This window comes from Chiloscyllium plagiosum, unplaced genomic scaffold, assembly GCF_037043375.1.
Source record: "Chiloscyllium plagiosum isolate Xiang-an unplaced genomic scaffold, Cpla_swu_hap1 HiC_scaffold_38, whole genome shotgun sequence".
Classification (NCBI taxonomy): Eukaryota; Metazoa; Chordata; class Chondrichthyes; order Orectolobiformes; family Hemiscylliidae; genus Chiloscyllium; species Chiloscyllium plagiosum.
In genome coordinates, this window is record NW_028270176.1 from 7,613,822 (window position 1) to 7,621,303 (window position 7,482).

The window sequence follows — 7,482 nt, forward strand, 5'->3', positions numbered from 1 at the left end:
TAATATAACTGTCCTTCATAACAGAAGAACTGCACATTTGTCTTATACAGCCAAATTCTACATTGTATGTATCTGGTGATTTACACCACTCAGATGTATCGACCTAGCAAGAGATGAATTAATTACAAAAGGAATGGGAAATCCGTTTCAGTACAAAATAGCTGAATCAGAGAGCAAAAGTCACGATGTCCTTCCACAAACAAAATGGTATAAACATTATTAAAGAACATCATGCTGTTTCCTAAACCATGCAATTGTTCTGCTATTGTTTAACATTTCAGAATCCTAGTAATTCCTGGTATCACTCATTCTGTGGAATTGAGCTACACATTTCATTCAATGACTGGAAACAACAGGACAGTTTGTGCTCAGTTCCTTATTTTATTGATTAATTCAACAAATGACAACAATGGATATTTCAGTGCATTCATGAACTGCTCTCTGAACTTTGACTGAGTCACCCCATAAATAAATGTATTGGTGCAGCAACTCAAACTCAACAGCATAAATCCAGCCTGCTGAAATAAACATAGTGAACCCTCATAATGTTCAGGATTTGTTCCTGTAATATTATAGTATAAAAAATGTAGAACAGCCATTGACCACAGCAGTATGAAGCTGGCCGATATAGTGAAGAGTAGAATTGCTGATCTCCGTCTGCTCTCCACCTCTGGGTCTTTGTGATTCCCTCCTTTACACTGCCCTCTCAGTCGCTTACGGACTCGACTGGCTACCAAGATGTGTGTGACTGTCAGTGCATTGAGCAATAAAATGAAAGCAAATGGAATCAATGGGGTTAAAACTGTGGCAAACCAATCAAAACCCACCCATCCTGGCTCAGTATAATAGCTTGCTTTTGAATCACAAAACCATGGCACATTGTCTATTATTTCTTTGGGTTCAATTATAAAATACAAAGGAATATTTTTTAAACTGAGCAGAATCCAGGTTGATGCTAGAACCACAGCTGCAATTCTATTTGTACAATATTTAATTTTCAGCTTCTGGCAACAAATCGGTCAAAGGAGAAAGTGACGGTGAACCAGACTGAACAATCTATTGATGCATGAACTAGAAGAGTGAGAAAACTACACACAGGAGTGATTTCCAGAAAAGATCTTGGAAAATAATAATGGGTCACCTGTGACAGTATGACATCAGTTAAAATGACCAAAAGATCTGCAGATGCCATAGCCACGAGATAATATGTAGTGCATGTGGATAGTCCACATTTCCCTCGGGACAAGATCATAATCGCAACTAAGTTAACTGTAAGGAAGACAAGAGGAAAGATGCATTAAATTACTTATAAAACAACCACCACGTTTGAGTCCAGAGACTAAGATTGGATACTTACCCTTAAAATTCATCGATTTGGAAGGGTAAAGAGAATCTTTTTAAAATGTGAATTTCCACACTGACATGATAAAACCTTTTTACTTTTCCTTTTAACAGTGTCAAGATTCAATGTTATTGAAAAGGATAATTGGCTGCATTATTTCAATGTGACTGGCACCATGCAAGATAACCTTTAGCTGTGATCTACCAGCACTCACTGACTTTGAAAACTGGGTCACTGAAGAGATGCAGAAACAATTTGTTGGACACATTAATATAGTTTATTTGAAACTTCAAGGATGGCCAGACAATGAAGTGCCAGACTAAAGTAAGGTTTTTTCATAGATATTCAGTACAATTTTGTTCAAGATCCAGCAAAAGAAAATGCAAGCATAAGTAGGTTTTAGAGCAAAACTGGAAGGGGAGAGGCAGTTGCTGAAAGAATAAGGATCATGTGCTGAAGAAGCATAGAATGGTCAACAACTCAGTCACTGAATTTATGTCTAGACTAGGCAAATGCACAGGGGACCTCTTCAGGACTAGAGAAGTGAACATATTAAATTCACAGAAGTAGAATTACTTAGTTATTTCAACCAGAAGGATTTTGTGGCCTGAGCACCTGAACAGGAAGGAGGTGAACAATTACCCAAAGGTAACAGAAGGAACACTCTACTATAAATAAGAGTTTGATCTCCAACAAGGAAGTTCTGATTCCACTAATATTAAAATATGTGAATACAAATCACAAAGAGACAATTAACATTATTGTGTTCATGTTACATATTTTCTTTCCTAATTGGTAAGACGCCACACATACAGGCCATGACTTTAACTGAGTTTGGGGATAATGCTAAAACATTCAACAAGCTGCCTGTTAACATTTTATTTTGCAAATTGCTGAATGAGGATAAATGGAGTTTCATCAAAGTTGGTATTGGGACAATATTTGTTCACCATTAGTACAAACAGATCATTCAAGCAGTTGGGCATATTAATATAGTTTATTCAATGAACCAAGCATTTCATTATTAAGAGTTTACCGTTATCATTTATGGCTCTGGGACTGACATCATTATTGTGAAAAGACAGCACATTTGTACTTCAGTTACACTTACCTGAACTCAGAGGGACACTTTATTGAATTATACCTGAAAGAGTGAAATCCTACATGAAAGTTGGTTGAATCTTATTTAAGGACTGGTTTATCCAATCTTACTTCCAGAAGTGGAATGAGCAAGAAATAAAACAAAAGCTTCACTCAATATATTAGTGAGAGAAAAAGACACACTTATGGCTGAGAGATTGGAGCGTCTCCATGTGCATAAAAAAAGATAACATTATTATTTAATTAGATTAGATTCCCTCCAGTATGAAAGAGGCCCTTTGGCCCAACAAGTCCACACCAACCCTCCAAAGAGTAACCCACCCATAGCCTATATTAACCCCAGAGTAATACACCTAATACAATGGGCAATTTAGCATGGCCAATTCACCTGACCTGCATATCTTCAGCTTGGGGGAGGAAGGGTAGTAATGAAGGGTATGTTGATGAGTTTGATCTTAGAGTAGGATAGAGGAGCATTGATGGCTGAAGGGTCTGTACTGTGCTATAGTGTTCTATATTCTTAGAATCACTGCTACTTTAATATTTTTGCTAATAAGCACATTAAGGGATTCAATGTTAACTACTCGCTGACAATTAAAACATCAGGGCAATACCCAGAGGAAGCCTACACAGACACGGGAAGAATGTGCAAACTCCACACAAACAGTTGCCAGAGGCTAGAATCAAACCAGGATCCCTGGCACTGTGAGGCAGCAGTGCTAACCATGCTGCGCCGAAACAGGGAAAAACATGTCATTGCACGGGTAATTTGACTACTGTAAGAGTACTGAGTGTGGTGCTGGAAAGCACATCATTTCAGCAGCATCCAAGGAGCAGGGGAATCGATGTTTCTGGGTTTCTCCTGCTTCTCGCATGCTGCCTGACCTGCTGTGCTTTTCCAGCATCATATTTTTGATTCTGATTTCCAGCATCTGCAGTCCTCACTCTCTCCTACTATAGGAGTATTGCCCTGAATGTTTTAATTGCCAGCGAGTAGTTAACATTGAATCCCTTAATGTGCTTATTAGCAAAAATATTAAAGTAACAGTGATTCTAAGAATATAGAACAGTATAGCACAGTACAGACCCTTCAGCCATCAATGCGACTCTATCCTACTCTAAGATTAAACTCATCGACATGCCCTTCATTACTATCATCCAAGTGCCTCTCCAAGAGTCGCTTAAATGTTCCTAATGTCTCTCACTCTGCTACCACTGCTAGCAGTGCATTCCACTCTCTGTGTAAAGAATCTACCTCTCACATCTCCCCTAAACCTTCCTCCAATCACTTAATAATTACACCCCTTATGATGCACATTTCCGCCTGGGGAAAATGTCTCTGGCCATTCAGTCTATCTATGTCTCTCATTATCTTGTACACCTTTATCAAGTCTCCTCTCATCCTTCTCCGCTCATATGAGAAAAGCCCCAGCTCCCTCAGCCTTTTTTCATGAGATATATGCTCCAGTTCAGGCAGCATCCTGGTAAATCTCTACACTCTCTCTAGAGCTTACACATCCTTCCTAGAATGAGGGGACTAGAACTGACACAAATTTCTAAGTATGGTCTAACCAGGGCTTAATAGAGATGCAGCATGACTGCATGATTGTTAAACTCAATCCCCCTGCTAATGAAAGCCTACACCCCACACCCCTTCTTAACAACGTTTTCAACTTGGCTGGCAAGTTTTAGGGATCCAATATCCCTCTGTTCCTCCACACTGCCAAGAATCCTGCATTTAACCCTGTACACTGCATTCAAATTGGACCTTCCAAAGTGAATCACCTCACACTTCTCCAGGTTGAACTCTATCCGCCAATTCTCAGCCCAGTCTGCACCCTGTCAATGTCTCCCTGCAACCTACAACAGCCCTCCACACTATCCACAATTTCACCAACCTTCGTGTCATTGGCAAAATTACTAGTCCACACTTCCACTTCCTTATCCAAGTCATTTCTAAAAATCACAAAGAGCACAGGCCCCCGAACAGATACCTACGGAATACCCTGGTCACCGAGCTCCAAGCTGAATACTTTCCATCTGCTATTACACTCTGTCTTCTATGGGGCAGCCCACTCTATATCCAGCTGGCTAACTTGCCCAATATCCCATGCCTCCTTACTTTCTGAATGAGCCTACATTGGGGAACCTTATCAAACGCCTTGCTAAAATCCATATACACCACATCCACTGCTCTCCCTTCATCAATGTCTTTTGTCACATCCTCAAAGAATTCTATACGGCTTGTGAGGCATGACTTGCCCTTCACAAAGCCAAGCTGACTATCTCTAATTAAGCTTTGCTTTAACAAATAAACATAGATCTTGTCTCTCAGAATCCTCGCCAATAATTTATCCACCACGGATTGGTGGATAAGACTGACTGGTGTTTAATCCCAGGGTTATCCTTATTCCCTTTCTTGAACAAGGGAATAATATTTGCCACCTTCCAATCATCTGGTACTACTCCTGTGGACAGTGAGGATGCAAAGATTATCAGCAAAGGTGCAGCAATTTCTTCCCTTGCTTCCGGTAGCAACTTTGGTTATATCCCGTCTGGCCCAGGGGCATAAAATATCCTTATTTTTACAAATATTTCCACCACATTCTCCATCTTACCTGTTTGAGCATATCAGCCTGTTCCACACTGTCCTCACAAAAGACAAGGTCCCTTTCACTAGTGGATACTGAAGCAAAGTATTCAGTAAGGACCTCCCCACCTCCTCCGACTCCAGGCATAACTTTCCTTCATTATCCCTGATCTGGCCATCTACTGTAACCCTGGCCATCCTCTTGTTCCTCACATCAGTATAGAATGCCTTGGGGTTTTCCCTAATGCTACCCACCAAGGCTTTTCGTGTCCCCTTCTCGCACTTCTTCAGCTCTGTCTTCAGTTCCTTCCTGGCTACCTTGTAACTCTCTAGAGCCCTGTCTCATCCCTTCACCCTACCAACCTTTCCTTGCCGGAGTGGGACAAACCTATCCAGCACTCACAGTAAGAGCTCCCTAAACAACTTCCAGATTTCCATCCTGCATTTCTCGGAGAACAACTGTTTCCAATTTATTCTCCACAGCTCCTGCTTAATAGCACTATAATTCCCCCTCCCCTAATTAAATACTTTCCCAAACCATCTACTCCTATCCCTCTCCATGACTACAGTAACGGTCAGGGAGTTGTGATCACTATCACTGAAATGTCCTCCCACCGAGAGAGCTGATGCCTGACTTGGTTCATTGCCAAGCATTAAATCCAATATGGCCTTCCCTCTAGTTGATTCCTTCCTGAACATACCTGACAAAATCTGCTCCATCCAAACTATTTGCACTAAAAAGGTTCCAACCAATATTCGCGAAGTTAAAAATCACACAACATCAGGTTTTAGTTAATTTGGAAGCACTAGTTTTGAGGTGCTGCCTCTTCATCAGGTGGTCATCACTTTTTAACTTTGTCCACCCCAGCCCAACCCGGCTCCTCCAAATCATGAATATTAACGAAGTTGAAGTCACCCACAACAAGTCTGTTACTTCTGCACCTTTCCAAAATCTGTCTCTCCATCTGCTTCTCCCTGTCTCTGTTGTGATTTGGGGGTCTGTGGAAAGCTCCCAACAAAGTGACTGCTCCTTTCCTGTTTCCTGACTTCCAGCCATACTGACAGAATAGACAAAGCCTCTTTGATGACCTCCCTTTCTGCTGCTGTGATACTATCTCTGATGAGCAATGCCACACCCCTCTCTCTTTTACCTCCCTCCCTATTCCTTTTGAAACATCTAAGTCCCGGACCATCCAACAACAATTCCTGCCCCTCTGATACCCAACTATTAAAGTAAAATCTTAAATTGCCCATTGTTACCTTTATTGAACAAGAATGAAAATCTGTGGATGAGAAATCAATCATCTGAATCATTGATTTTGATGAGTCAATATGGTTTCTTGCAACCTGGTACTGACGTAACCTCATTTCTAGACTGAACCAAGCAGTATTGGAGAAATTGAATATATTTCACACCAGTGGGTAACCTGCACTCAGTACAGTTCGACAAAGGGAAATGTGGCTAATACACAAATACTATTGCAAGGTGTTCCCCTCCTGTTGGCCAACCACACTCAATATAATTTGATAGTAACCAAAATTCTCAGCCATTCCTACACCATAAGGGCTGACTGAGCTAAGATCTGAGTCAAGGATGCAAAATGTTTCAGCACACACACAAGGTTATTCAGTCCGCACAGGAAGTTAACAAAAAACAGAGCTTTATATTCACTAGAACATAATTAAGAAAAAAACTCCATCAGCAATTCAGGACACTTGAGTTCAAGAAAAATATTTTGCTGAATACATATACAAAGCTGATCAGTGGAACACCATGTTCCAGCATAAATCTGAAAAGTAGGGATAGTCTTCACCCACTACATATACACACATACTCTCTCTCACACACACAGGCAGACACACACGGACAGACGGACCCACACAAACAAAAGCATGTTTAAAGACCATCAATTATTACCCACACTTACCAGGAACACCAATAACAGCAATAATGGTGTTGTATATTTTTTCAACTTGTTCAAGTGTATCAATCATTCTCTCCGGCCAATTCTCTGAAATCCGTTCTGAAGGTATATATGTCTGGAAGTGGTAATTTATGTACAGTGGGTTAGACATGGGCCATTGAGTTTACATAAAGGAGTAAAAATTAGATTGTTTCCGTCTAACTGAGCGGATGACGACAGCCTAACTAAATCCCTTCTGTGATTCATAATGATGAAGCAATTAAATTCAACGTTTAAAAAACAACAGGCTGGAGAATTCTGTCAGGTAATGATAATTGCAGCATATATTTTCCAGCAATGGCTCTGTCCTTTGTAGTATGACCAGTGTCAATTCTAGATTTCATTGTTTCAGGGTTGCCTTCACTGTATTGTGTATATTCATTAAGTGATTATCAGATCACAGAGCTCCCTCTTTGTCATATGATACTGAGTAATTCATGTCGATGGAAACTTATATTAATGTGAAACCACAACATATTACAATA

The 7,482-nt window shown here is 40.4% G+C and overlaps 1 pseudogene; it reads right to left on the reverse strand.

Moving 5' to 3' along the window:
• Window positions 1-368: 368 nt before the first annotated feature.
• Window positions 369-7,028, reverse strand: LOC148138984 (putative G protein-coupled receptor 139; annotated as a pseudogene).
• Between the last annotated feature and the right edge of the window lie 454 nt (window positions 7,029-7,482).